A 6,742-nucleotide genomic window follows, 5' to 3' on the forward strand; every position below is an offset into this window, starting at 1 on the left:
ATACTCTTCGTTTGGCCTACTTATTTTCTACTTTTCTACTTCTCCTTAAAAGAAATAGAGAAGTATAAAATTGTATTTGGCCATATTTCTCTTTAAAAGAATTAGCGAAATAAAGTAAAGAAGTAGAAAAGTAGAAAATAAGTAAGGTCAAACGGGGCCTAAGTAACAATGAAAGATCTAAGAAAAAAAAATAACAATGATTTTTTTTTAACTATATAGCGACCAGTTCAATAACTATATAGAGACCGGTTCATTCCACCAATTTAATCCGGTTTAATCCGGTTTATCATGCGGTTCGACCAGTGACTAAGTGGTTCGACTAATGAACCAATAAACCAATACCTTCATCGGTTCGATGTTCGATCCGATTTTTAAAACACTGCTCAACACCATTGTAAATGGTCTTATGTGCACCTAAGAATGACAAGAGAATGAGTGATGCAACCACAAGGGTATTATGAAATTTAAACCTTACAAACGATCGACAACCTTGAGATTAATCACATGTTAGAATCTAGGAAAAATGGATATTCACTTTGATCAACAAGAGCATAAACACGAGCTTATCATGACTTTTTATGAATAAGTGCGATGTGAACATAAAAAATTATAACCAACCTAGGTTTTTAAATCAAATTACAATTATAATATTAAAAAACACTAACATATGTGTTAATTGTTCCTTTCAAATAAGTTCTTGTGTACGATCTTCGTAAAACCGAAATTATTGAATGGTGCTTCAATAGAAAAACAATATGATGTACAGAAGCCAAAAATATAAAGGAAAACTTTAGCATTCCAATAATGTTACCCGTACATTTTTTGCATTCAAATAATGTTATCCGTACACTAATTTACACACCTGTGTACCCAAAAGAAATTGCACTCCTATCAATTGTTTTTTCATTTCAGATTCTCTTCTCTTTGTTAACTGATCTTAACTGTTGATCAGAACAGGTAGAAGGCCAGCTGTAAGTCCGTTGAGCAGGTGGTAGGCAGCAATCCGAGCAGATGATCCACGGAGGGGGGGGTTGTACCTGCAGGTGCTCCGATGCCAAAGTCAGACAAGGAATATAGAGCAAAAGAGATACTAGAGAGAAGTTAGAGAGAGAGAGTAATTGTGATAATGAATAGTGTTCTACCTTGCTCTCCCATGAGGGAGAGTATTTATAGCCCCCAGCTCTGGGCCAAAGGTCCTCATAGTGGGCTGGACTAGCCAAGGCCGGTAGAACACTATTCATTATCACAATTACTCTCTCTCTCTCTCTAACTTCTCTCTAGTATCTCTTTTGCTCTCTATTCCTTGTCTGACTTTGGCATCGGAGCACCTGCAGGTACAACCCCCCCCCTCCGTGGATCATCTGCTCGGATTGCCGCCTACCACCTGCTCAACGGACTTCCAGCTGGCCTTCTACCTGTTCTGATCAACAGTTAAGATCATTAACTATTAAAATCCTTTATCAGCTAACTCTTAAGTTCGATAAGTATGTATTGTTGATTCAAGATATAAAAGATTTAATCAACCAAAATTTGTTCAATTTTTCTCATACCCTTCGGGAAGACAACAATTCTGCAGATTATTTGGCTAAATTAGACGCTTCTTCTAATGATGAGCTACTTATCCACATTAACTCACCTTCGGGTATCAAGGATCTTCTTTTTGCAGACTCTACCGGAACTTCTAGTGACAAGATTTTAGTATATTTTAATAGTTTATTTTATGTTATTTTACTCTTTTAGCCTGCTTGACCATTGTATTTAAAGGCCTTGTGTCCCTCTTTTGAAAAAATCAATCAATATTCAACAAATTATCTTCTCTATAAAAACTCTCTCATTCAATATTATGCTTTGCATAATCTCTCTTTTGTGTACCGGATTCTATTCTAAATCCTTAGAATCCCTACTCTTGAGAATTAGATTTTTCAGTTCGTCCCTAGAATCTATTTACCGGTTACAATTGGTATCAGAGCCTGGTTCCTTAGGATTTAGTGTTTTCTTTTGCTTTTTGTTTTTTTTTTCCTTTTTATCTTAGCTTTGTAAAAAAAATAGAAAAGGAAAAAAAAAGACTATTAAGAATACATTTTTTTAAATGGCTAATTAGTTGATATAGTAAAAAAAGTACAAATGATACTATAATACCGCGGTGGAATTTGTTGTGTCAGGAGTAAGGACTTTGGCGTGCTGGTGATTAGCTGGTTATAGTTGGTGGTTGGACCCTGTCGTGAACGAGGGAGAGTACCTATATATCCTCCGACGATCAAGTCATAAACGTTGTAAGTAGGAGGTATTTAGGGTTACATATTGCATAGATGATGTAGCCTTTTGCAAACTTTATATAAGGAAGGAATTAGGTCAGAAAAGACCTAAAATATTCTTCCGCTTTCCTGTGATTGTGACAGGTGTTATCTGATGACAGAGTAACAGTGTCAGACGATCCACATGTCCCTGTTAAGTGGTGGTCATATGTAAATAGGGCATGTCCATTGTATGTCCATGGTATGATGCCAAAATGCTGAATAATTGTGGCCTAGCATGTATGTATAGTTTTGTAATTTTCCTTCTTTTTTAACACTATAATTTACCGTTTAAAAAAAATGAATGTATAAGAAAAAAATTGAAAGTGCATCAACAGATAAAATTCTTGAGAAAAAGCTGTCCATGTGGTCATATGAGAGAGAGAGTTGGGTTACTCAGTTTATAACACAAAATAAAACAGTGATATTCTTCATACACCATTAAATTAATTAATAGACAATTTCATGTGTTCTAAGGAATAAGGATTAATTAAGAGTAGTTGATATTATATTTTCCAGCACAGAAGTATCAGTATGATCAATGTGAGTGACATAACCATGACAGAATACATACATCATGTAAAAGTTAAAAAAGTTAAAAAAGGGTCATGTCCAAAATGATCTGATAGAGATTTTCTTCAGTACTCAAGAATCAAATGACCATCTAAATATACAAACATAAAGAAGAAATAATAATGTGAGTCCAACTCATATATCCAAGAAGTAAAAGGATATCATTTTTTGTACCAAAAAAAAAAAAGCATATCATTTTCAATGATTTATTATAGTACAAAAAAGTTCCACCATGGTACAATCATACTCATACCTGATTAGATTCACACTAGGGTGTGTGTCCTGCAGTACATACAAATGCCATAAGGTCAGGAATTACAGTTCATTTCCAGATAGATTATTAATCTCCAGATATTATTCATCTCTCCAAGTGGTTGTTGCAGTTCTAGAAGATTTATCTCTCCGTCAAAACTCTACTCATGTTTTATTTGCCGAGTTTTCTCTGGCAACCACACAATCAGATCGCAAATGTATATGTATATGCAAATTATCACAAAAGAGTTTTTTTAAAATAAAAGCAAATAAACTCTCCACAATATGAATGATCATGAAAAAATCATGATCATTACCGCAACCACGGTTTAAAAGGTTGCAACTTGCAAATTCCACTCTCCATATATAGTGGAATGTTTGGATTTATAGTGAATTTGACAAAATGATAACACTATGATTTTGTTGTGATCTAAAGGGTAGATTTTTTTTTGTTACCAAAATCACGTTGTATTTTGTCGAATTCACCTAAATCCAAACATTCATATTTATGAAAACAAATTAAGTTTAACATAATTGATTTAACCTTTTTTTTTTTTTTTTCTTTTCTTCTTTCTCCAAGCTGCCAGCATAGTATCACTGTGTATAGGAAATCCTTATATCAAGATCTTGGTGGTATTATTAGTCATTAATTGCAGATGCAGCATCATCAGGATTCTCAAATATATCAAAGGTCTAAACAAATTAAACCCCTAAAAAACATGTGAATCTTGATAATGTTGCGCCGGCAAATAACAACTGGTTTCATTTCATCAGATCTCTTTGTGATTTTCATGTTCAATCACACCATCCATGCTACATATACAAGATCAAGGAAGATCAACAAAAAAAAGAGGAAATATTGAAGAGAAAAAGATAAGGTAGAAGAAGAACTCAAGAACCCTAACCCTAGTAGCTCTATAATTAATTCAAATCTACCAAAGAAATTTAAAAGCTAAAGCATGTAAAGATAGAAAATAATCGCATAAAACTTCAAAGGGTAATTAGAAAGGAAAAAAACTAAACAAAAATTATGAGAAAATCTTAAATCAAAGAAGAAGGGGTTGATGAGAGAAGAAGGTTGAATGGTGTGTGTGTATACATAGATAAAAAAGAGTGTGTTTTTGAAGTTAGTAATAAGTGAAGATATTGGTTGGTTGGTGATTTAAGATCTAGTAGTTAAACATCGTAATCCTAGGTACCAAAAACAACCTTAAACTTAAAACCTGTCTGAGCAAGATCTGATTCCATAGATGGAAGAGAATAATAGTACCACATGATGTGTGAGATTTGGAAAAACAAAAGTTATACCTATTTTGAGGAAGATGGCGGTTGGCGTTTAGGATTGGATGATGTATTTTGTGTTCTCAATATAAGTATTTTCAAAGGGTACTGACAGACAGGCCTGCGACATCCAACTAGGGTTTCAACAATTCTAACTTTGTTTTGATTGGTTGGTTTAGTAGTTTACTACTTTACCCTTCTATTTTTACTTTTCTCTCAACTCTTATTTCTGAGTATTTTTTAACTGGCGGGCATGTTATGATGAATTTGTTAATAAAATATTTTTAATCCTAAAAAAATAAGAATATTGTTGGTATTATGAAAAATCGACACCAAAAATATTTGTATTATCTTTTTATATAGTATAGATGTAGTATTAAGTTGGTAATCATTCATGTATAGGCAACCCATTTGCCACTTAATCACATTCTTATGATTTGAATTATTATTATTTTTTTTAAATTGATTAGTTAATAGAAGTTGTGAAACTAAGTCAAGGGTAAAATAGGTATATTGAAAAGTCCATCCCAAACTCACTTATCCTTTTTATATATTGTTATAGATGACAAATAATTATAAAGAAAGAAATCGAAATAACTCAAGCTACTATTTATCAAGTTTCTCAGGTTTCATTCCGAGGTCCTCGAACATATTACTCACAGAGTTATTTGTTGTCACCTGTCTACCAGAGTCTCATTTTAGCGAAAAATATGGTTATTGATGAGTTGATTCTCATTCTCTCCACCGTGTCAACCTTATAAAGGGTCCAAATATCAAATTTCATGTCTATGTCATGTTGATACAAGACATGAAAGAGCTGATTTCTCAAAGCAACATTACTCTTTGCCACACTCTCAAAGAGAAACCATTATGCATAATTCTTAGCCAAGTTTGTAAAGAAAAAAAATACTAATATTCGTGCTTCCATATTTGGTAACATTGACGACATAAAATTCATTGATTGAATATTTTTTTTGAACAAGTAATCTAATGGCTAAAATATTACTTTTTAAGTTGAAATAGTGGGAATACCAGGATCCCTACATTTTACATGCAATGTCTCAACCAACTAAACTATGCTCAGATATAATTTATTGCATAATTTATTGATTGAATTTATATGGGACTTAATTGAAGTTAATATGACAATCTGAATTAAATAAAACTACAATATGGACATAAAAGAAACGCCTCCGCACCATGACAATTGACAAAACAATGTTGTAATAAGACAACATAATCTCTTATTAAAAAAAAAAAAATTCAAAAATAAAACTAATAGAGGAACCCGACTGCTAGGTTTAGAGAGGACGGTGGAGTCATTGAAATTATTTGTTATTGTAAATATTACTATGATATTAGTATAAAGTTTTAACCGTTATTAACGATGATTAATGTTTGTCGGGAAATTTATGGACATGTAAGATGGGTTTTCATTTCAATCTAATTTTTTTCATATACATAAGTCAGAAATCAAACTCTGACCATATATTGAAAGGAATCAATACCCTTATCACTTGAACCAATTTATAGTTGATATTAGTGTAAATTATTCTACTGGTTTTAAAAGCAAACAAACGTTACTTCAATCAAGTTTGAAAGGCAAACTGATTTTGCCTAAAAAATGTGAAACATATTATGGATGTTGTTCATGACAAAATATATATTCTTCAAACAGGATTTTGAGTTCCAGACGCTATGAATAAGAATTTTTAGGTAGTCGTGTTCATGCCAAAAGAAATCACACCATCTTCATGATTTGAGGCAAATATTGGGTCCATTTATTTTGTAAAAATATTTTTAATTTTTATTTATTAAAATAATTGGTGCAAGTGGTAAGAGTCTTGGTCACTTTAAGCATGTGGCCAGGGGTTCGATTCGTGACTCATGCATATGAAAAAAATTCGGTTGAAAGGAGGGAACACACCTTATGTACCCCACATATTTCACTGGTGAATTGTGAACAAAGCTTTGAAATCTCATTATTAGTAAATAAAATTCACACGAATTTTTTGGTCAAACTTTACTTGAGGTCCCCAATTCCCCTAAGAACCTATAGGGTTAAATATAAAAAAGAATCAGACAAATTTTAAAAAATAAAAATAGATAATGTTCTTACAAATTAATATTTTAATCACACTTAATTTTTTTAAAAAAATATTTATAACTTCTTAATTAATTATTTTTTAAAAAAAAAGGTCATGTATTTTTTTTTTTAAGAAAGGTCATTTATTTCCGTCCAAAATCCTACATCAAAAATATATATAAATGTGTAATCCTTTTTTTTTCTTCAAAAATATACATGTGTGGTCTGTAACCAAAAAATACATGTGTGGTCTAGT

The 6,742-nt window shown here is 31.9% G+C and overlaps 1 long non-coding RNA gene across 1 annotated transcript; it reads right to left on the reverse strand.

The window, feature by feature from the left end:
• Nucleotides 1-3,050: 3,050 nt before the first annotated feature.
• LOC123923549 lies at nt 3,051-4,573 on the reverse strand. Its single transcript, XR_006814420.1, has 2 exons — nt 4,329-4,573; nt 3,051-3,932 (listed from the first exon to the last, which is right to left on the reverse strand). It is a non-coding gene; the product is annotated as an uncharacterized LOC123923549 (long non-coding RNA).
• Nucleotides 4,574-6,742: the final 2,169 nt, after the last annotated feature.

Source organism: Trifolium pratense, linkage group LG4 (genome assembly GCF_020283565.1).
Source record: "Trifolium pratense cultivar HEN17-A07 linkage group LG4, ARS_RC_1.1, whole genome shotgun sequence".
Classification (NCBI taxonomy): Eukaryota; Viridiplantae; Streptophyta; class Magnoliopsida; order Fabales; family Fabaceae; genus Trifolium; species Trifolium pratense.